This window comes from Cygnus olor, chromosome 1 (genome assembly GCF_009769625.2).
Source record: "Cygnus olor isolate bCygOlo1 chromosome 1, bCygOlo1.pri.v2, whole genome shotgun sequence".
Classification (NCBI taxonomy): Eukaryota; Metazoa; Chordata; class Aves; order Anseriformes; family Anatidae; genus Cygnus; species Cygnus olor.
Window position 1 is genome coordinate 79,724,650 of NC_049169.1, and position 23,897 is coordinate 79,748,546.

At 39.2% G+C, this 23,897-nt stretch overlaps 1 long non-coding RNA gene across 1 annotated transcript; it reads left to right on the top strand.

The window, feature by feature from the left end:
* LOC121074316 lies at window positions 1-21,082 on the top strand. Its single transcript, XR_005822281.1, has 3 exons — window positions 1-368; window positions 14,736-14,774; window positions 20,931-21,082. It is a non-coding gene; the product is annotated as an uncharacterized LOC121074316 (long non-coding RNA).
* The last annotated feature ends 2,815 nt before the right edge of the window (window positions 21,083-23,897 follow it).

The window sequence follows — 23,897 nt, forward strand, 5'->3', positions numbered from 1 at the left end:
ATGTGCACAGGACTTGGCAGCCCTATCTTGTGCTCCTCAGTGAAACTGGCATTGTGGGCATCAGCGACGGATGCTGACTCAGGTGATGTGTGGTATGCAGGCCTGTGTATTGGGGAAGCCTGTATCAGAGTAGAAAATTTGTTACAGTAGTAATACAAACACATCTGCAAATAAAAGTAAAGCAAATGGTTCGTGATTGGTCTTAAACATTGCCAAGAAAAATGGGATTTTTGAAACTGAAGAATACAATGAAAATGTTTTTTTTTTTTTTCTGTATGGTGCCGCTCAGCATGTTAGAGATGCCGCACACCAGTGGGAGCATCTGTAGGGACTTGGTACGGACCTTGAGCAGTGGCTAAGACATGCAGGTAACAACTGTTGATAGTATTTTTATTTTCTTTTGATTATCAGAGTGACTGAAAGACAGCATGGCACATGCTGCAGGCATGCAGGCAAGTTCTCTGCTGGTAAATATCAATGCAGCTATGAAAGCATATGCTGATCTGAGCTCACAGTAGCCCACTTTGATTTTACTTTTTAAGGACTGCTTGCTCTTAATGAATAAAGAGATTTGTCACTGTTTTCAGGTTACTATTCTGATTAAACCACACAGAATTTAATTGAAAGTGAAACAAACATTATTGGCTTGCAACTGTGCCTGTTAGATAAGCTTGATGCCTGCCTCCACAATTAAACTCAACATATGCTTTCAGTGCATCTTATTGTGTTGGGGAGAGAGATTGAGAAATACCTCCCTGTCCCTCTTTTCAGTACTAGGTGACCTTGATTCTCTTTGCCCAGTCTACTGTGCTGAGGTGAGGACACATCCTCACTGGATGTCTCACGAGGCAAGCTAGATTATTTTCTGAGTTAGTTGAGGCTCTCCAACTCCAGCCTTTGCTGAAGCTGATGTTAACTTCTAGGTTATACCCTTGCATGCTCAGAAATTGAAAATTTCAGTACAGACTTCAAAGGTAACTTCTGCAAATTAGTTGTGGGTTGACACTGGGACACAGATATATCCAATCTGTTGCTGTCACTTCTTCATCTTTGCCTTTCTGCACCTTTGTAACTCCAGTGAAATGTCATAATTTTCCAAGTTCTGCTTGACTAGAACCGACATACAAATGTCATCACCAGTACTGGGAAGCAGAGTAAGAGGTGAACTTCAAGCATGGTTTGGAGTTGGTTGCCCTGACACTTAACCTCTCGTATGTGATAACTTGGGAAAAGCTTTGCTAAGGCTTTGTGAAGGAAGGAGGTTCCTCTAATACCTCTATTGACCATTAGAATGTTGCTTCCCCCCCCAAAAAAAAAAAAAAAATGTTTTATTCACATCCCTTGTGTATGTTTTGCTTTGTTTAAAGAAACCTGTGTGAATCTCTCACATGACTTACAAATAGCTCAGCATGTGATTTGTCTTTGGTCACACAGGAAGTCTGTGTTCCCTCGGTTGCTGCACACTTCCGCAGTGGTTGAATGTGTCTGCATCGCTGTCCTTTGTGTGTGCTGTGGCAAACCAGCAACTACTCACCTCATGGGCCACAATTAATTTAAGGAGAGGAGGAGGAAGAAAGAGAGGAAAGGAGAACCTTAGGGTAGAAAACTACAGTGATGTTATTCCCAAGTGCTTTTTATTTTCTAATCCCAACTCATTTTCCTCTATTCAGCATGGTCACAAGGAGGAAGTCTTCATTAGCATCTGAAGCAAGAATTGGATACATCTTAGAGTGTATAGATGCTCTTTACTTCCTGATTCAAAGCCAAAGTAGCCTTATATTTCATTATGCAGAAGTACCAATAACTGTTTGGTTGATCTGTAAATACATTTGTAAATCTGAAAGGAATTAGTTTAGCTAATCTTTGCAAGTAGTAATGAGTCTGTCTCTCATGCTAGCAACTGTTAACTCTTGTGCTATTTTTTCCCTTTCCTCTTCCCTATTATTTTGAGTCCTTTCATCTTATTTTTAAACTATATGGTAGCCCAGTCAGCACCCATGAATGGTAGAGGAGGCAAGGGGAAAAATATACTTTTTTTAGACGGAAAAAAACAACAACAAAAACCTGTTTTGAAATGAGCTTTTGGGTAAGGTACTTCATTATGATTATATTGAATGTAACATTTTGCTCTCTCCTGCTGAAAGTATTTACCCAAGGCATTGTGTAATGCCTGCACACTGGGATGAGAGGTGATGACCTCTAACGGCATCTACCCCCCAGTATCTCTTTCCCTAACTTTGGAACACTGCTTACTATGACAGAAAGAAGCAAAGTGCAAGTGACAAAGCCACTTTTTAAAATCAAAACAAAAAATTGCTATTTAAGATTTTTTGAAATGTCACAGAATAAAAGGTGCAAGTCCAAGAACAGAATGAAAGAAGGGCTGTAAGGAAAAAGAAAGAGAGGGAGGTTTGTTTGTTTGTTTTTGGTGTCCTCAGTGTGGTCCAGCTGGCAGCCTGTTGCTGCTCCCATTCTGTGCCACCACCTGTTTCACTGAGGGGATGCACTGGGGCGGCATGGGCAGTGGCTGCTTCCCAGGGGGCCAAATGCAGCCAATTGTACGAGATCTGACGCAGAGACAAGAGCTGGTGGGGGCTGCTCTCTCTGAACAAAACAGTGGCAGCTTCTGATGGAAGAAGAGAAGGCACTGAAATCCCCAGCTGAAAAATGTCAGCAGACCAAAGAATCATCCTGGATTTTGCAGGTTTGCAGTTATTAATTTAGAAGCAAAAGGAGTGACTGTCAAGAAACAAACAACAGCTATTGTACTGAATACATCCCCCTCTTTCAAGCTTGCATCGAAGGTGTAAGGATAAACCCAGTTACATGAAAAGATGAGGGCTTTTTTATATATCCAGTGGTTTCAGTGGATTTTTTTTAGTATTGTTCCTAGCACATCTGCTTAGCACTTGAAAACTGGGTTCATTTTGGTAAGAAATGCACTATTGCAGTTTTCTTGTCATCTTTTTCTGTTCTTACATAAACATTTATGCTATGCTTATGCTAAAAAAAAAAAAAAAAAAAAAGGCTTGCTGTCCCTCGTTTGGTTTCAAACTACACCTGTAATGTGCTACAACTCTGCATGCAAAATATCTCCTGACACTTCCAGGAACCTCCTGCTCAGAACAGAAGTCTCCTCTGACCCAGGCTAACCGTTGTTCCTCACTGCTAGGATGCCTGGAGTGGTAAGTGGTAACGTTAGTGACATGAGATACTGAGCACTGTATACATTTCTGCCTAGTTCAGTTCCTGTATCTCCCAGGTTGGATCAGGGGGATACAGAAATTTTTGGCAGTACATAGAGCATAGACTGCAAAAGTAGCAGGCAGCTTCCAGACATCCATCCGCTAATATTCATGTTATCCCATATTTGAGGCAAAACTGTGCCAGTGCCACCCTGCAAGCATGTGCCCAGTTGGCCCAAAGCAAAAATGATTACACTGAAGCTAAGCTGATGCTGTTCGTTTTGGTGTGGAATATGGCTGCCTGTAATGCAGAGCCCCGTGCTTTGCAGGAAAGTAGAGGATTCAGCATACAAGATCAAACTCTTAATAGCTGTAGCAGCAACTATAGGGCAGGGTAGAGCTCCTTTATTTTTGAGCAGCTATGCTAGCCATTTGGAGCTTGCTCAGCTCCTCTGCTAGATACACTTGTATTTTTCTGGACTGGGAACCAGGAAGAGAAAAATGGGATGAATGAGAATGGCATTTATGGGGCTAAATCCAGTGCCTGGAGTGAGGGACCAGATCGGAAGGTGGTAAAGCGCAGTCTCAACCTCTGTCAAAAAAAGATATCAAGGCCAGGAGACAGTCGTAGTAGTAACTTGGTGAAAGGAGGAGCAGTTGGCTCTATGTCTTTTCTAGATAGTATGCAAATTCCTGTCATGATAGATCTCATCTGGGATCTGGCAGAGAGTAAACAAGATACCAGAAAGGGGCTGTGGTAACTGAGCCCTGCTGGCTCCTGCTGCTCGATGGGGTGGAGGGTTCACAGTGGCCAGCTGGTAGATACATGGTAGCATCCTGAGTCTGAAAGGAATGTTGGCTGGGTTGGGCTTGCTGAAAAAGTCCAGGGTAAGATGAACATTCAGGAAGGGAACTCAGGAGGAGCAGTGTGGTACTAGAAGGCCTTGTTATAGATTCTCAGCAAGCAAAGTCTACTTACAGAGCCAAAATTATGGAGCTTTTGGAAAAGCAGAAGTCCCTGTTTACTGTTTTCTTTTTCTGTAGCAGAAGTTACAGCTGCTGCACCACTCTTTACTCAAGTTCAGCTGTCATCAGTGCAGCTTTCCTGCCATGATCAAGGGTTGCTCTTGCCACAGTATTTGGAAATAAACAGCATAGGTAGTCAAGTAAATCAAGCCAGGCTGAGCCTGCACCCTGTCAAGATTGATTGTTACCTACCACCATTCTCTCCAGGAAAGGAGGGATAGTCCCCAAATTCATTCAGAACCCTCAGATTTGCACTGTGGGTTTTCATAAAATTTCAGGTAGGGCATAAGGTTATACTGCATGTCAAGAGTTAAATAGACCTAAAAAGACTTCTCCTCATGTTAGGGAGACTTCAATGCTAGTGGAATATCAACTATATTTGTACCTGAAATAGACAAAAAGGTATAATCTGTCCTATATTGAGTTTGGTGTGTTAAAATGCTTAGCATGTGACTTGGCATTATTAGTTAGACCACGTAAATGTGAATGTTCCCATTGGTTGGGGACATTCTTGGATGTGATGGAACTGGTGTGCTCTGGTAACCTGTCTATCAGAAATGTCTTTGCAAGTGAAGGGTCACAGAGCAGAAAGTCAACTCCGCAGCTCCTGTCTCTTTTGCTTCCTGTCTCTGCATCAGATATTGAAACCGCACTCTGCAACCCTGTACCTTCTTTGATCATCTCACATGAGACCTTTGAGTAAAACTAGGTTAAAATGTACATGCAAGAGATATTTTGGAAATATAACTCAACTACAAGGCATTAAATGAGCAAGTTTAAAAGCAGATAATGATAAAGAAAGCGGAAGAAAGGCTTCTGAAGCCAGAGAGTAACCAAAGTGGAAGCAGAGGACTGGCTATGATTTTTACCTGAAACCCATGAAAGCTGACCCCAGGCTTGCAACTGTATTGCAGATCTAACCCCTAATAGGCTTGGACAAGTAAATAAGACCTTGCAGCAGTGAGAGCCTTGTTATGGTTATGCTTATGGAGCTCGATGACTGTTTTTTCTCAGCTGGGGTACACCTCACTGTGCTTTCCTCAACATAAAGCTCTTTCTCTTAGGCTTAGTTCCAGTGTTCATAATTTGAGCGTATTTTTAGCATGTTTATCATCTGCCATATATTATGTCTACAGCATAGAAAGTTAAACATGGGACCTTGTGTCTAAAATAGATTTTGCTGGATAGGTTTTGTTGAATAACACAAACAGTGCTTTTATAATTTCTGATTATGTTTTGCGTAGAGAAAGGGTACTTTTCTAGGAAGAATAAAGAAGTGGAATACTTTTAAAGCTGTCTGTGTCTCCAGCAAATCCAAAATGTTTGGTGTTATTTGCAAAAATGAGGAATTTCAGTGCACAGGATTATTTTAGCATTTCTTTCTGTGGAGAGAAATGTGAAGGAGCGTGTGTCCATAAACACATGCAGAAGATGGGCACAATGACTCATGCAGACAAAAGAAAAATTAAGAAATCTGACAATACAAGGGCTGATATTTAAAACAGTAGGGGTGTACAGTGAGCATTCTTGTAGAGTAGCCATTATTTATTAAGTACAGACAGAGTGATTGGAGCTATACAAAATATAATGAGACATGCTTCAAGAAATTTGCAGCCTATTACAAACTCAGAAAAAAACACTGCAGGCACATAAAGTACATTAAGTGCTGGTACAAGTTAGCAGTAGTGAAGGAATCTGGCTGAGGTCATTGTTGAAAAGTATTGTGAAGAGAATAAGCTCGGAGGAGGAGGGGGGAAAGTCATCCGAGGTGAAATTCTTTGGAAGACTGAAGTGGATCTGGTATCAGTTCTCCTGTGTGGGGTGGATTTTATTCTTGATGGTGGAGAAAGATGACTTCCCATTTGAAGAGGCTGTGAGGGAGAGGAGGAGGAAAGAGAAGCAGGATGAACTGGTGAAGAGAGGTTTTTGGGGGGACTTAAAGGCTTTTGAAGACAATGAAAAAATAAGAGTTCAGGAGGAAAGAGAAGAGGAAAAAATGCGCATATATGGAACTGAACTACTATGGAACTACCTGAGCTTGATTTGGAGTTAGTAAAGAAACACTGTTTACAGATAATGCTGAGCTAATTCTCAGGAGTTGAAGCAAACCACAGCATTCAATATCTTCTAAAATTTAGGGAAAAAAAAAAAAAAAAGTTAAATAGAACAAGAATGGAGGAGGGGAATTATTTATTTAAATGGTAAATTTGCTACCTAGGTATTGGTATTCCTAATTTCTGGAGGAGAGGTTTTGTTTCTAAACTTGAAACAAGAATGATTATCTACAGCCTGTACCACATCGGTGATCAGAAAAGGGACCTTTCACTGTGGAGTTCCCCAGTAGTCCCCTAAAAAACATTCTGCGAAACAAGGAATAAGTATAGGGAAAAACTGAAGATCAAAAGTGGAGTGAGAAAGAAGTTAACTTATTAAATTGCCAAGAGAGGAAAAAAATGCAAAAAGCCTTGTTTAATATATTAAAAAGTCTAAAATATGTATGGAGGTGTTTACATCTTTAACTAAAAGCTCTAATGTTCTTGGAAATGCTTCAGGTGCCCATGCCAACTCATTTACAGCTAGGGTGGGTATGTCTGCACAGCTACAGAGGCAGAGCAGTAGGAGGCTATGCAGACTGGCCTTGAGGATTTAGCAGAGAAGCGAATGTCATCTAGTTCTGAAAAATGAGCAGTAGCAAGGTAAAAACAGGCAAAGCTATGTGAAGAGAACTGACTCCAAGTCCCTGGGTGCTCCCTTTGTTTATACTTGGCTGCTTTTAACTAGCGCAGAAGTGTAGTCTGGTGTGTGGGTGGTCCCCACACTGCAACCCAAGGCTAGTCTTTGCTTAGCTAAAGGTTAGTGCTGACAATACCATCTTATCACTGCAAGCTGGAAAAAAAATGTAATGAGACTTTCTACTAGCAAATTTTAGGAATTTTCCTTCTGTATGGTTGCAAGGGTCAAGCAAATAATAAGTTATGTCTGATATAGCTGTTGGGAAGGTTTCAAACCAACTATGATTTTATACAGATCTTGATAATGACCTTATCTTCCATATAAACTGCGAAAGAACCTATACACATCTTTCCTTCCATAATATTTTTGGGGGCTCATGGGGGCTGCCCACATAGAGTGGAGCTAAGCAGCAACAGGTGGCAGATGAACCTGGTTGTTCACTAGAACAAATGATGGAGAAAAAGTACCGATGGTATTTCTTCAATCTACAGACCATACATTTCAGGAAAGAATTCTTTGTCCTTCTCTAAATGACCTAAGAACTTGGCCTTGGTTTTCTCAAGCTATGAACCCTTAGCCTTTACTTTTCACCATGAAAACAAAACAGGTTTGTTTCTTTTGGGTATGATCTTTGGTTCTTCTCTGATGTAACTTAAAGAGTGTTGGTAACACCTCACCTCTGCAGACTGACCTTCCTTACCTTTTCATGGAGAAGGCTGAGATTTAGAATAAACAACTGTGCATTTAGATATAAAGTTAGGTAAACTGCATGTTATTCTCCAGATTCTCCAGATATTTGACATTGTATATGGGGGGAATTTTCTATTATTTTCAGTTATTCTTCAACTCCTCCTTTTGGAGCAGGGGTTCTGGAATTTATGGCCTCCTGCGTGTTTGTCTGTCTGTTTGTTTCTTTCTTTCTTTCTTTCTTTCTGAGAACAATGCAGGCAGACACTATTAAGTCAGTGAAATTAACCATCCTAACAGAAAAATTTGCTTTTTCCAAGTGTCCTTCATAGGCTTCTTATATTTTCCATGGATGTTTAAAATCCCTATGGTCCTAGAAGAAAAATGTCTGCTGTAGAGAGAGAGTCTCTAATGATTATTCATGTACTACAAGTAAAAGATGCACGAATACTTGATGGAAGGAAATATTTTGAAACAATTTAGATTTAATTGTATGCCAGATGACTTTTCACCTGTTTAACATTCTAGTTAATGTAAATATATCTTCTATGTGTCTCCTCAGCAAAATCTGTTTGGAACAACCTGCTCAGATCTAGAAACACAAAGTTGCACTTTGGGAAAAAAAATTGCATTTGTGGACTGCTGCCCCTGCCAAATTACAGGAGTTTATTACTCTTAGGGGAAGGCTTAATAATCTGTTAATTGAGAAGACAGAAGATCTTTTACACTTGGCTGCACACTATTATTAGGAGCATAGCAATAAAAGGAGCAAAGCTTAGCCTACATATTCAAGTAAAATTTTGCAAAATATGTTTAACAGGATAGTGATGTATTATTATCCATGCTACATTGTGAATGGTTCTCTGCAGAGTACAAAAGGGCTAATAGTAATAAACACATTGATTACAGATAGGGATTCTGCTGGTTGTTTTTTATTGCCAGGGTTAAAGTGCAATTGCCTAAGAACACCGTGTTTCTTTAACATTGTATGAAGACCAATGCTGTGAGAAGAACTGTGGTGTTTCTGGTGCTTCTGACTTGATCCACAGGTTGCAGAGTTGCAACTCTGTAATATCACAGCAGTGTGAAGTGAGGCCTAGCTTGCAGAAAGTTATCAATTTATCTAAAATTTCACTGCTCTTTAAACACTGAATCCAGACTGCTAGATCAGAGTGAATGTAGAGTTCCTTGAAGGTACGGAACAGTTTGTTCCAAGGTTTTGCTTGCTTTGTATGCAGGCAAAACTGCTGCTTTTCAGAGTGTGGTATGATGGTACTGTGATTCACACATAGTAGCACTGGTACCATGACAATTCCAAACTCAGCTGTGCTTGTGAATCTCAATCTCAACTCGTGTTGCCAGTCCTATCTTTTATATTTCCCAGTTGTTATTTTTTTTTTTTTATTGTACAATGTCGCTCTGAATTGCATCTTCAGATTTTAGTACTGGTTTGCTGCCTCAAACAGAAAAAAGCACACTTAGCATTAAACACGCAAGCACTTCTCCATATTATATTCTTATACTTAAGTAAATTATGGCTCTGTAAGCAAGAAAAGATTTTGTATACTCTATTGTGATTGATTCTTATTGACTTAAAACTAAGGAAGTCAAGCATAAGACCATCCTGCCTGTATGAAAGCTGTGAAATTTGTATCTCAGACATGCTTGTGGGTAGCTCCTTGAGCTCTCATATAGCTTGGCATGGGCAGATGCTAGAACCTCTGCACACCTGTGTTTCTGCTGAGGTCTGTGTCATTGCAAGGATTCCTTGCAAAGGAGGCATTTGAATCTGCATGTGTAAATTCAGTACCTTTCCAATGGATCTGCAGCATATACGATTTGGGAGATTATTTTAAACCATTTTTAAGAGCTTCTGTATTTAGCATGCGGGTGTTGCAAAGTAGGGTAATATTTCTTGTATCTTTGTACATTTCCTGTCACAGTGATTTAGCAATGCTACTACAAGTTTTTAAAAAGCTTCTTTTTTTTTTTTCCACCCAGTGGCGTAAGTTAATTCAAGCACAAACATTCTTGTCCTGTCCTCTGCAATTCTCTGCAAAGTAAGAGAAATTCACCATCCAGAGACACTTACTCTAACATACAGAAAGTATATCTGCCTTTCCCCCAGATTTGACAACACCTGTGTTTTAATCAGAACTCTGTCTATTTGTATAGATGAACAACTACTTGAGTGCCAAAAGGAGATTTCTGGAGCAGGCCTGGGGAGCAGGACAGCACTGGTGTCTGTCTGCTCCTGGCTTGGGCCAGCCAGCCCTCATACTCCCTCTGCCCCCCCATTTTTTTTGAGAAAGTGAGTGCTCAAGAGGGAAGTGGGTAAGTATTCACAGCCTGTGTATTTCTCAAATCTTGCGGTTTGCTGAAGAAATGTTTGCTTACAGTCCTAATTAAAAACAAAAAAATAACTAGGGCTACTGTGCATGAAGGGTTTGCATCTTGCGTGACGCGACAGCTATGCTGTGAGGAGATTTTGGTGGCTAACATGCTGGAGCTGATGAGGGGTTTTACCAGGAGGAGTATTTTAATTAAAGTTACCATTAATTCCAATTTCTGCATGTGTATATGGAAGCACAGGAGCTGGCACTGTTGCAGTAGGGTATTTGTCTTGACCGTTTGGTTACATGCCTAGCTGAGTCATTGCTGTCACTAAATTTCCAGTATTTTCCTCTGTGAAATAGTTCATTGTAGAACACCTATAATCGGGGCTGCCATGACAAACTCTCTCAGGCATAGATGACTGTTCTCCAGCTGCTGGGCCCTGCCACCCCCCAGCACCATCCTGGCCAGGCCTCAGTCGGCCTCCCTCAGATCCTGGCCATGGGGCTCCATGGGGAGGTCCAGCCTGGGCAGCTGCAAGGGCTATAACAAGTAATGGCTGTCCAGCAGATGGTTGTGGCGTTTTTCCTGGTTCAGGATGAGCAGAGCATTTGGGGGTGATGTCTGAAAGCGCTGGGAGATGGGTGGGATGTGCTTGCAAGACATGCCTGATCCTCTGACATCTTTTTGTAAGCCCTGAAAGGGGAAAACAAACCATGTAACCCAAGATCTCAAGATGAAGAAGAGAGAAGAGTGACTTTTCCAACGTCTTTCAAATGCCTTTTTTTTTTTTTTTTTTTTTTTAACTGCAGCAGATCTGTTGTGTTTTGTGACTAGTAATGACTAGTCTTGTGTCTCCTGATTTAAGTTCTGTCATCTCTGGCAAGAGCATGCTGAGATTATTTTGGGCTCACCCGAATTACGTCAAGCCATTTCACACCCTCTTCCCTGGCACCAAATGTACCAATACATGGCTCCAGCTGGGTCATGCTGCTTCTCTGACCAGGTCACACAGACATGATGCAGCCATAAAAAAACAAACAGGTGCCCACTGTGGGAATATGCTTCAGTCAACATGTCCTCCTGTCCTGGGAACAAAATAGGGAGTCACCATACAGCACTGAAGGAGTGAGTTTTGGGGGCCAGATCTCGCAGGAGCACTTTGGAGTTGCTCACAAAAGGTGAGGATGGGAAGTCAGAGGAGTGGTCCTGCTGAGTGCAGCTTTTTTCCACACATGTCTTGACAAAGTCTCACAGGACAAAATCAAATAATGCAACTAGCATGGCATCTGTACCATGCCCAAGTCTATGAGCTAATCAAGAGCTGAGATGGTCTAAGAAAACATGACAACTTCTAGAGCTGCCGTGGAGAAATTTGGAGTAAGACACTCGCAAAATATGGGCAACAATGCACAAGCATTCCTGACCAAGGGTTTTCTGGCTTCCTGACCAATGGTTTCACAGCCCCTTTCTCTTCAAGAGCCAGGGGGGTGTGCTGGGTGTAGGGAAATGGCAATACACTCAATGGTGTCACTGGTCAGAGAGGAATCTCAGAAACTGCACAGACCAAGGGAGTGGCAGAGACTGAAACACACCCAGGGAAGGCAGTGTGGTGGTGTCTGAAACTGTTGTTCTTGTTTTCATGCTGGTGAAACTCAAGTCTGCACAACTATGTCTGCAGAAGAGCACGAAAATTCCTCGCAAGAAAAACTTGTGATAACAGTTGGGATGCTTCACAGAACAGGGATGCTGACAGGCAGCTCTCAGGAAGTGAATAGGAGCACTGAACAAGAATATTAACATCTGCCCACCATGAATGAAATGCTGAGGCTACATTCTCCAACAAATGAAATGAACTGAGTCTGGTCAGCTGCCTTCAGATGTGGAGTGCTTGAAGATTTGCATCTCTCCTCTGCAATTTGACAGCCCTATCATGTGTAATACTCTTGGTGGCCAGCCTTTCCCCATGCACTTGATCCATTGTTGCAAACTGACTGGGTGCTCTGATAGATTGTCAACTGCTGGGATTCTAAGGAAAAAGACAAACACTTTTTATTTTTATTTTTTTTTAATTTTTTTTTTCCATGTGCTTGTTATAATATGTTTAGATGTGGAAGTACTTAACTGCATAAAGCCCCAGATGTCTGAAGGCCTCTTACAGATGAGAGCATGCATGGATGATATTGTAGCCTGGCATGGTGCTTGTTGTGTACATGAGTAAAGACTACATTTAGTAATGAAAATTGAAGACAGGAAACCACCTACCTAGAGAAGAGAATGACTACAGATGGAACTGTGCACAATAATTCTGAAAACCAAGCAATATTTAACATTCAGATAAAATGAAGATAAGTCTGAAACTCAGCCACTCAAAGGCAAGTTAAAGTAGGTCAGTGAGTTTAAACCCAGCACTGCAATTTGAATAACTTGCAGAAAGTATCTGCATATTTTTCAAAACATAGGCACTGCCTAAAGCCATTGCTTTGCAGAAGATCCAGAAGTCAACTAAACATCTGTTAAGTCTGATCCAAGACCTAATGCTGCAATAACACAGAAAATTATACTAAATCATTATCTTTATTTCAGAAGTGTTCAGTCAGGGAAAAAATTGTAAAAGGTTAAGCTTCAGCTGACACACACCATACTTTTAATATGAACTTATTAGGAACAGTGGTAGGAATACATCCATGTGAGAGCAAAACAAGCATGGAATTTTTTTTGTCCTTTTTGAGTCCTAACATTATGCTTCTATCTGGGGTTTGTGCAGTGCCACAATGTTTTCTTCTAGCACAGTGTTACCCAACACTTGTTGCTTTGAGCAAGAGCAGAGCCTACCTACAGCCAGGGCTACCAAAAGCCTCTCTGCACGTGACAAGGTTGATACTCTCTGGGTGTTAGATGGTGGAGAATAAAAGGTAGCAAGTATTCAGCTTCTACTGGGAGATTTAAGTAATATATCACCCTGATATATTTATAGGTAATGCCTCCTTAATTGAGAGCCCACCAGGACACCCAGAATTGCAGCAGGCTGGGGCATTGCTATTGGATGCAAGTATGCTGGTCGCCGTTAGAAAAGCAAGCTGCATGATCACTGTTCTCTCACATGGTTCCAGTGCTATTGGTAAAAATAGAGTAACTGCTAATTTGTTACTGGGGAGGAGCAGGAGAATTGGCCAATTACAGGGGCGGGCAGGCGACTTCTCCCTTTTTGCATTTCAGAAAAGTTGGTATTTCTTCCGTCTTGAAAACACAGAAACTTCTGGTTTTGGCATGCTGTTTGGCTGCAGGTTTTCAGCCCAAAACAAGAGAGTAGCTCAAAAAACATCAACCAACCAACAAACAAAGAAACAAACAACCCCCCACAACACAGAATGAATTGAAATGACACCATGTAGCTAGTTAGAATCGTTAATCTCTTTTGATAGCACAGGAAAGCTTGTACAGGCTTTCACAGTGAATGACTCAGGTTGGTATTTAAATTTATTTGAGAAGAAATCAACCTAAAAATATAAGTGAAGACTGATGCAGTTTTCTAGGTTAGGTCTGCCTTATTTAGTGAGCCTCGTTACATGTTCAATGACATAAAACCAGGTGGCAGTTGACACACTAAACCAGTCTAAACAGGTCACAGTCTGCTCCAATGTCAATCATGTGCCTGAGGTCAGGAAGTAAAAGTAGGCCATGACTTCATTTCTAAAAACATCAGATTTGTTTTTGTTTCTTGTTAGTTTTGTTCAACTCTCATGTTAAAATACAGTGGTCACATGCATCCCATGTAAGTAGTTGAACTTGAGAATGTGCCTTCAGTAGGAAGCCCACATACAGGCTTGCTGCTGCTCCTTGTGCTATGTCCACAACTTCCTTTTTTGGCTGTGGAAGGGTAGTTGTTTGTTATCCCTCATGCCTTGAGCAAAAACCATTTCAAATTCCATAGAACAACTCCCTTAAACAGCTCTCTGTATGTATGCCAAAGGTATACATAGTCATGAAACACACTCACTGGGATAAAAGTCTTAGCTAAGAAACTGGTATGTTCTTTCTTTTGGTGCAGCTCTGCTGGTTTGCATCACCTGGTTGACACCTCCAGTCCCTCTCTTTTCAGATAGCAGGGTAATTACAATAATACATCTTTTAGCTAAGATAGAGTTTTCTGAAAGTGTAACGTATACAGCAGCCAAAAACTGATGCTGTGTGAAAAGAGAGACTTTGTAAAATTGCTTTTTCTGTGAAACAAAAACATAGATTACTTTCAAAGACAATGTTTAATTGTACAGTGCTACCAGGTTCATTCTTTTGTTTCCTATCTCCAAGTATTTACTCTTTAGGAAAAAAAAAATAAAATCCTGAAATATCAAAATACAAAATATAGTGCTTTACTTTATTTTCACCTCCAATCCAGCTGTAGGGCCTGAAATTAAAGAGCAAGGTTCTCCTTTTCAATCCCATGTTATAACACAGTGAAAGCAATGATATGTCAGAAGAGAATTGGCCTGAGATTTTTTCCACAGGGGACATACCCCTGCCTGGTTTTCTCTCAGTATGCAGCACCACTTTCACTGTGTGATACTTCATCACGTCAGTGATGTTTTCACCAGGTATTTGGGAGGCTTTAGTAATAAAAACATAGGTGACTGCTGAATCAAGTGAAAATTCATCACAATCCTTTTAGATAAGACGATGAAGAACCCTTGACACAAGTTGTTCAGTGATAAATTTCTATTGTGTATTAAATAAAATTACTTAGAATCATATTCCAATTTTTAATTCCAGGCAGCTGTGTGGATCATCAGCATTCCTAAAGGATCTGAGGTAAATTCAATTACTGAGAAATGTTTCACCTGATATAGAAAAGTTGAGTGGTTTGCATTACATTATTAGATGTTTGTTTATTGATTTCTGAGGAGTTATCCTATTACAGTTCTTTAATCCTACTAAAGACTGCCTCACAGTTTTTTGAAAAACGCTTCAGGTCTGAACAACCATACTGAAGGAGCAACTTCTGTGGTCTTAGTGTGAGGAAAAAAAATAGCATTTTAAAATTTGTCACTAGTTGGAAACTAAGATTTAAATTTGACACGGATCAAAACTGGATTAAGTTTCTTAAGTATACTTCTCTATAGAAAAGAGAACAAGCAGAAAACTTCTGAGAGGCAATTCAGAGTTAGAAAAAAATATATTGCTGTGTGAATGTTAAAGGAGAAATTTGCTGGAAACAGATGGAAGCTTTCCAAACTCTGATATGTACTGCAGCATAAACTGGCTTTTAATAGTATCTTCCATTAACTTTTGCATGTATCACAATTCTCTCTGAATCAGTAAATGGAGTGTAGTATAATACAAGTTCTGCATATATACGTCTGGGGTGTTGGGTAAGTAAATTCTTTCATGATTGTAGAGCCCCCAGTGGAAATGTCAACTACTGTTATGAGGCAGGCACCCCTGGGCTGACTTCAGCATGCTTGCTGTTTCTCTTGCATGTGGAAATGCCAAGTTATCTTCCAAAACTACCAATGTTGAGAGAGATGCGAGATATCTCACAACTTCTGTCACTACCCAGATAGGGGCGACTGCTTGCTGGGGTGGGTGGCAGGAAAGAAAGAGCTGTAGAGGATATGAATTATTGCCTGACCTCTTTTGAATAATTGATTGTCACCTGCTACAGAATGGATGCAACAGTGCTGTCTCCTCTTCATCCCTGTCTCCTGCAAAAGAAGCTCCTGGTCAAACACAATAGCTTTTATTTTAGCACCAATGTGTTCTCTTTCGCTATGGTTAGTTCAAAGTATGCCTTTAGTCACTAAAGACCAAACAAATGATTTCTCTAATTCTGTATGTCTAAATACAAACCTGATGCTGACCATAATCAGTTAAATCCCAAACCCAAAGACCAGAGAAAGAGGCTTGTGCTTCAACGTTCTATAAATGTGCTCTGATTTTGCAAAACATCATAGTGTTAGTGCTTCGTGTTACCTGGTAAGATGAACTTACATGATATATTAAAAAGAAAAAAAAGGAAAAAAAGAAGTACATTTTAGACTTGTATATGAATCTCCAATGCATGCTAAACCTGGTTGTAGGAGTATTTGGTGGGGGGTGTGAGCTAAAGTGAGATAATTGTCCCAGAGAAACCGTTGATTACTCATTTTTCTGTCTTTCCTTCACAGGAACTCTCTCCAAGGTTATTTATTTTAGGATCATAAGTGTAATTGTGTCCTCAGAGCATATCAGTTCAGTTTATGTAGAGAGCATCTTGGCATGTGTCATATGAATTCACTGGTTGAATGCTATGCTGGTCTGCTGTAGTTCAGATTATCAGTAGTTTGTAGGTATAAGACTATGATCTTTGTTAAGATTGTCAGTCAGTAGGTATCTAAATGGAGATCATCAAACCTTTTCCTCAGAAAACTGACAACTTAAACTGTTGACAACTTAATGGTAGAAAGGGAGAGTGCTCTATTTTGTTGATCTTTACTGAAGTTCATTAGAAATTAATGGTGCTTTATTTAAGATTTGTAATTATTGGAAAATAAGCTATCATCCTCTATTTACAGAAGCACAACTTACAGAATAAAACTGAAAACTCTGCCTTGTACCCACATCACTAAAAACTATTTTGGACTTCAAAGAAACATAAACAGAAGAGGTAGAACACATCAGGTCACTGATCACTTTCTCCAGAGCCATTAGAAGTCAATGGGAATGGCTGAATTGGATGCAATCAACCACAGCAAATGTGAAAGCTTAGTGTGAAAATATCCTCATAAGCAAACAGAAATGATGTTTGAAGGTTGTGCATGCCAGAAAATTACTTTCCTTGGAGACTCTTAAAAACATTACTTTTGCAACAAATAGCTGTAATATTCATGTATGTAATATGTCATATTACGTATTGTTCATGTATGTAATATATCATATTACGTTTTATACATATTTTCCAGAGCCCACACTTTTAATTGCAGCCCATTGATTCAACCAATAGTGAGGAATTCTAGCAAGTATTCATACAACACTTCTTAAAACTGTTAGATCTTCATATAACTGAGGTAGTTATTTGTTTGCATTAAGATGGTCTCTTGAAACTCATTATGCTTGAGGGCAAGTTACTGTAACTGCTGTTGAATCAGGTTTTTGTTTCTTTCAGTTCATGTTGTGCAAGATATTCATTTGTAGAACTGGTTCAAATCTGTGTATTTTGATATAACCAGTAATGCAATCTCCAATTAAGCAGAAAGGCAGAAATTTGCTTTGATAGAGGAATGTGTGAAAGTTTCTTTCTTGTAATACCTTGGTCTAGTCACTTTTATTAGCATTTTATTTCCCTGTTGTAGCAAGGTAACATTGATTATCTGCTGCACTATATAAATTATATATATATTATATTAAGATATTATATATTTTTATAATTATATATATTATTTTATATATATATATTATATTATATATTATATATATATTTATAATTATATATATTATCTGCTGCACTATATAAATTAAACAGCAGCTGGTTGGGTCACACATTATTCTGTAGATATCGTCAGTATAGATATTTCAAAATTTAGCCTGATATATCACTTTCCATATGTTTCACACTGAATTCTCAGGAGAGAAATATCTGTCTTAGCCTAGATACTTGCAGTCACACATTCCTAGTATAGCAAGTCCTGTTTCATACTTTAATCAAGAATGTGCTTTTTCTAGATCTCCACAAGCATTGCCATTTGCTATTCCTCTTCTATTTGCATGCCAGTTGTTTACTGGGATCATCATTATGGTAGAAAAGAAAAAATAATATCTAAAAAAAAAAGAAAAAGGGGGGGGGGGGGGAACTGCAGCTATTTGAAAGATTCTATGAGGATCAACATCGTAGAAGAAAACTCAAATGAGCCTAATGGTAACAGCAAGTACCCTGAATACCAGGAAAAAATGTAAGTTCATTTGTTTATTTTTTAAAAAATTATATATATATTTTTTTTTGTTTTTAGAGTTTACAGGTTACTCTGGTGCTGATCAGCCATAGATCTTACTAGAGGCATCCAGTAAGATCTCATTTGTCAGGATTACAGGTGAAAGCTGGAAAATAGAGGATTATAATAAGGTCAGCAGCAAAAGACCAGAAGTCCCTTCATGCTTCCCAGGCAGTGGGGTAGTGAGCCAAACTGTACAGGTGGTAGGGGCAAATGCTTATTTCCCATTTGCTGTGCAGTGTCAACAAACTAATATGTGCTGCTAACCCTATGGGTTAAGCTTTCCTGTTCAACAGAATGCATACTATGGCTGTTGTTGCTACTTTCTTGTGATGCGTGGTGTCTTTTTTTTTTTTTTTTCCTCTAAAGACTAAGTCAGACTAAGAGAGACAACAAATTGTGAACCTTTCTCTTTAAGGGTTTTTCTTTTCCCCATGGCTACCTATGCTAAATGGCACATTAGGGTGAAAAGGCAGTGGAGCCATAACAGCTAACTTTTGTTATGGTGTGTGAAGATTTTGTTTTTGTTTTTTTTTTTTCTTGTCTGGCTACTTACTTTGGTAGACCCTTCATGACTGAGAATCTTTTGTTTCAGATCTCACTGCTATCTACAGTGGGAAATGCATAACATGCATGGTGTATTTTATCTCATGTATGGGAATCCAAAGCTGTAGTTACACTCATGAAAATGGATAGAAACCCATTATTCCAGTCTTTCTTGAAGGAGCTCCATGGGCAGCAATAGGTCTTAATCATCCTCATGTAGGACTCACACCCTCTCGCCATGGACCCAGGAGCCCCATTCCACCTTTGGGCAACTGTACCTGTTTCCAGCCCTGTCCCTAGCCCAGTCTCTGGTCATTGGCACAGATTGCCCAGAGAGTTGTGGAGTCTCCTTCCCTGAAGATCTTCAAAAGCTTTCTGGTCATGGTTCCAGGCAACCTGCACTAGGTGACCCTGCTTGAGCATAATTATTGAACAATATGACCTCCAGAGATCCCTTCCAACCTCAACTGTTCTTTGTAATTCTGTGTGGTAGAGCTCACCCTTGGGGGCAGCCCTCACACCTAACATCAAACACCACTTCTATTCCATCTCAAGCATCACAGCTGTGAAGGCAGCAGTGTAGAAAAACTGGCAGCACATCTTAAAGATATCTCACTTGTCTTACCCAAACAGCTACTGGCTATATTGAAAGCAGACATCAAAATGGACTGACTAAAATTATGAAGAGCTCAAACAGGCTCTGTTTAGCACAGATCACATGTTGAACTTCACAATGATCCTTCTGGACTCAAGAAGCAGGAACATTATAAAAAAGACACTCCTTTGGGAAATAAAAGATGCATGGTAGAAAGACAATGCTGAGGACATGTAAGCCTTTACTGGTACATACAATATCAAAAATATTTCTGCAAGGATCTTTGTAAGGGGTACTCCAAGACAGATCTTGGAGTAGCATTTTGCATGTGAAAAAGAAGTTGATCTTGGCAGTTGAATAAGGTCTTTTCCCTTTAGTCAGCCACCTCTCCTCTCCTTCATGCAAGGATCAATGTGATCAAATAAAAATCTTATATGTAATAGTGCTACAAGAAGATACATCCCCAGGGACGGTGGGATAGCTGCTAGCATACTTAAGTGTGGAAGAAGGAAACTATTGTCTGTTGTCCTTTCATTATTCACCCACATTTGTAGAAAAGGAGGAGTGGTAGAAGACTTTAAGGATGCTTTAATTGCATATCTATAGAAAAAAAAGAAAAAAAGAACAAAAGGAAAAAAGAAAAAAAAGAAATGTGTTTGTTCAATATGTGAGAACAGTCTTGCATCTTCCTCCAATTTATACTCTAGAAATTATTGGTTCAGATTGTTTGCAACGTGAGCTTATCTTTCTGATAGTGGTGCCTCATGAGCAGGCAGTTTCTGGACGGTCTGTGGTAACACTGAAATAATTATTTCTGGACAGGCAAACCTAGGAAAAACAGAGAGCTTAGGAAGAGTTCAGTGCTTTCTAAGATAAATGATCCATCTTTGTCCAGTGTTTTGGCTTGGAGTGGCTATTAGTGGATTTTTACGGGTGAGTATAAGAAAAGAGAAAACATGTTACTACTTCCCCCAGTGTGTTCTGAGCTTCAGCAATCAGCATCTTAGTATTTCTTCAGATCAGAATCCATACTCTAAGTAAGTGCTGCTAATTGGACTAAGCTATTTGATTTTCTTGTTCAAAACTCAGCAGTCTGCAAGTCCTCAGTAAGCCAGGCTAGTCTGATAAAATCTGTAACCTCATCTGCTCCTTTCAAGATGATGTAAAAGCCCATAATCCTCCATGTTAGAGTAGTTTCTTGTTCCCAGTGGACTCAAACAAGGTTCTGTACTTGAACCTAGCCTATTTATTTTTCTGTCCTTGGTAATGCTTCTCAGAGCATGACAAAGGAATGCACCTTCACTAGAGAACTGAAGGTCTCTAGTGAAGCTTAACCTCATCTGACTGAGAGCCCAACCCAGGGAGGCATCATCCAGGAGTTTTCATTCACTGATGAATGCAGGATTGCATACCTATTTGCTGGAAGACCTTAGGCTACCCTCAGTTGCCTTGTCATCCAGAGACGATTGTCTTTCCACTAGTATACAGAAGATGGAGGTCATCGTATGGGCTGACCCAAGGCAGCTATTCAGCTTTTTCACAGCCAAATTTGATGAAACAAGGTTCAAAGTGATTGACATGTTTACCTTTATAGCACTCTTTCCAGGTCAGCAGTAAAGGAGGACGAAACATCTCTTTGCTTTGGGGAATAAAGCTTGTTTTGATCATCAGTTAAGTCTTATTTAGAATTAAGATATCCAGTGCTCTGCCAAGGATCTGATGTTTACTTTCTGCTATTTTCCACAGGTGGGATGGTATACAGTAAGCATATTCAGCAGTCAAACAGCTCTATCAATGCTGCTAATTTTGGATATTCACTAGCATAACTCTGTAACAAACACTGAGCTTCTTATGTTGCAGCAACTTCCCATGTAGCAAAACTGCCAATGCATGATCCTTCCTGGGTTTGCAGCATCCTCCAGCTTGTCTTTTTCCACAGTCTGCTATTATAAAGAAGATCACCTTGAGGATGACACTTGAGCCTTTTAAGAACACCCTGAAAATCTTCAGCCCAAAAGGTAAGGTTACCATTGTGTGTCAGGTAAAGTCTTTGGATTCAGATATCTCTGTCAAATCTTTTGAATGCAGGCTTGGTTTCTTAGGAGAAGCACCCAGGCAAGCCATTGGCCAGAACAGAGGAAAAGCTAACGAGAAGACATAATAATGTTCTGGTCACCTGAAATTTATATATTCGGTCTGAAATAATACCTGTTCATCCTAGACTGGCTTGTTTTGACATTGTATGCACAGATGGTAAAAGTAAACACAGTTAGAACTGACTGCCAAGCAGTGACTGTCAGTTGTGTTGGACAACTAATAAATTATTGATTAAGCTCCACTACAGAAGCAAAATCAAAGATCCTTAATGCTTACAACTCTTGTACTGTTAATGTTTGAAAGTTTCTGTTTGTTTTCACACTTTAAGAAGGTCTCTCTTTTCACTTTTTAAATTAGAAGTCATATAGTTGATCTATCAGTGTATGAAATTTTAGAAACAAAGGTTATTCAGTTGCAGGTCTCTTACCTCAGCAGAGACAATGGCAATACAACAGTATCTCTAATTTGGCAGTACAATGATTCTTGAGCTTGATCTGTAGCTTACTGAAGTTAAATGAAGAACCACTGACTTTATTCAGAACTGAACAGGGATCTGAATTAAACTCAAAGTACAGAGAAAGATTTCATTTTTTTTCATTATCTGCAGAACTTTAAGGTTTTTTAGCAGTTTTGCCCAGTGAGTCAGTTACTTTTCATTTGGCAGCCCTCAGATGTATATCCTGAATAAGAATAGAATTTATTTTATCAGCGCTAGTTTAATTGGTTAGATTAAAATGCTTCTTAATGAGAATATAGAGGATATAGTTATAAACTTTCTCACACCGTTCCACAAAATCTTAACATGTGTTTCATGTGTTAGAGACAATTAGGCTGAATGTATATTTTTCCTACCTGAGTAACTTCTGAGCAATATGTGAGAAGAGATACAAAACTGAAGTTAGGTTCTATAAAATACCATGACAAAACCAACCAAACAAAAAACAAAACAAGCTTCTCATTACAATGAAGTTCAGCCTTACATTTTTAATGCATGTCTAAATTCTGCAGTGATTTCAGTCTACAGATTTGAAAATGCCCAGAAGACTGTATCAGCATCTTGTCAGTTTCAGTGCATCCGATGTTTTCTTTAAATATATCTGTCTTAGTTGATATATTACCTAAAGACCCATAGAGTAGAACTACATTTGGAAAAAAAACTTAAATTTAAATTTGGAAAAGACCTTTGCTGCATTTTCTATCAACTTTAGAAAAAGTCTATAGAAGAAGTGATATAGCTTAGATTCACAGTTGCAAAAGAATAAATAGCAATGTTTTCTGTTCAAGGGGACAAGAAAAATTGGAGTTACGTAATGTTTCAAAGTTGCTGAACAAAGCAACTTGATTGTGGAGGTAATATGAAGTGAAATATCTAAGGTTTAAAGAAACTCTGATGGAATGGTGCTGTTAAAGTCACTGGGAATGATGCATCTCTAGAGAAAGCTTTAACAAGTAACTAGGCCAAAGAAATGAGGCTTTCAGCTTCATCTTTAATAGATAAGAAGCTAGTTTTGTGAAAATCAGTGTAGCACAGTTAAATTGAGGCTCTGATAATGACATTAGCTGAAGTTCTGTTAGAACTGTTAGATATCTTTTCTGTACTTTCTCCTGTCTAACTGTTTGTTGTCTTGCTACCCTGTCCCCCTATGTTTCCTTACCAGCCTCCAAAAAAACACCAAAGCTGATGTGTTAGACATGGAATTCAAGAAAACCAGTTGGTCAGCGTTCAGGCTGCAAGTGACATTACGTTAGTATTTCAACTCCAGAACAATAAAAGCTAAGGAGTACAAGATAAACTACTTTAGATAAAGATAAAGATAAGATAAACTACTAAGAACAGTCTCAGACTAAACTAGGAATAATGCATGCCACCAAGAGAGAACCAGCAGAGCATGGAAGCATATAAGGCAAAAAGTCAAACCGTTTTTATTAACAGAATTAAATTTAAGTTATGGTCTATATGGTCAAGTGCAGTGCAGTCAAGAAGTGACAATGAAGTTCTGGAAATCACTTATTGTATTAAAACCACTACACGCCCTTATAAAAGATAGACTTTTAGAGTCTTGGGAGTCATAATGCTTACTGAGTCCAGAGAAAAATAAAGCAGAGGATGTGGCAGAACTACAAGGAAAGTTGTCTGCAAAAGCCAAAGACTGAAAATAAAGATAGAAAATATGTCAGAAAAATCCCTGTAGAAGAAATAGGCATGCTGCTGCTACTGCTGTCTTTTCCAATAAAAATAAAAATAATAATAATAAAAGAGCACGCCATTTTTTAGTCAATTTCCACCTCACAAGATGACAAAAGAGCACTTGGAATTGCTATGACAAGAACCTTCATGCCTAAAACACTTACTAATTCACGTATCAATTTTTTTAGAAAAATAAAAATAAAAATCTAGACTTTCATGTGTGTGGTAAATGTAAATCAGTGACATGAATTACCAGCTGCTCATTCTTAGATGCATGCTGTGATGTGATAGTCTTCACTGGAGGGATCTGCAACCTTATGACTTTTATATCATTTGGAAAAATATAATGGAGTGTTGATACTTCATTGAACCTTACTAAATACCTTCTGTATCCCCAATGGTTGTATGAAGTGAATAGTAAGTAACATAGTTCTTTCTTGTTCGTCTAACAGGTATGAAAGGTTTAGAAGCTAATGTCTACCTAAAAGGCAGCACACACATGCAGATCCAAAGAGGATGCTTTCTCATTTGTAAGAATACCA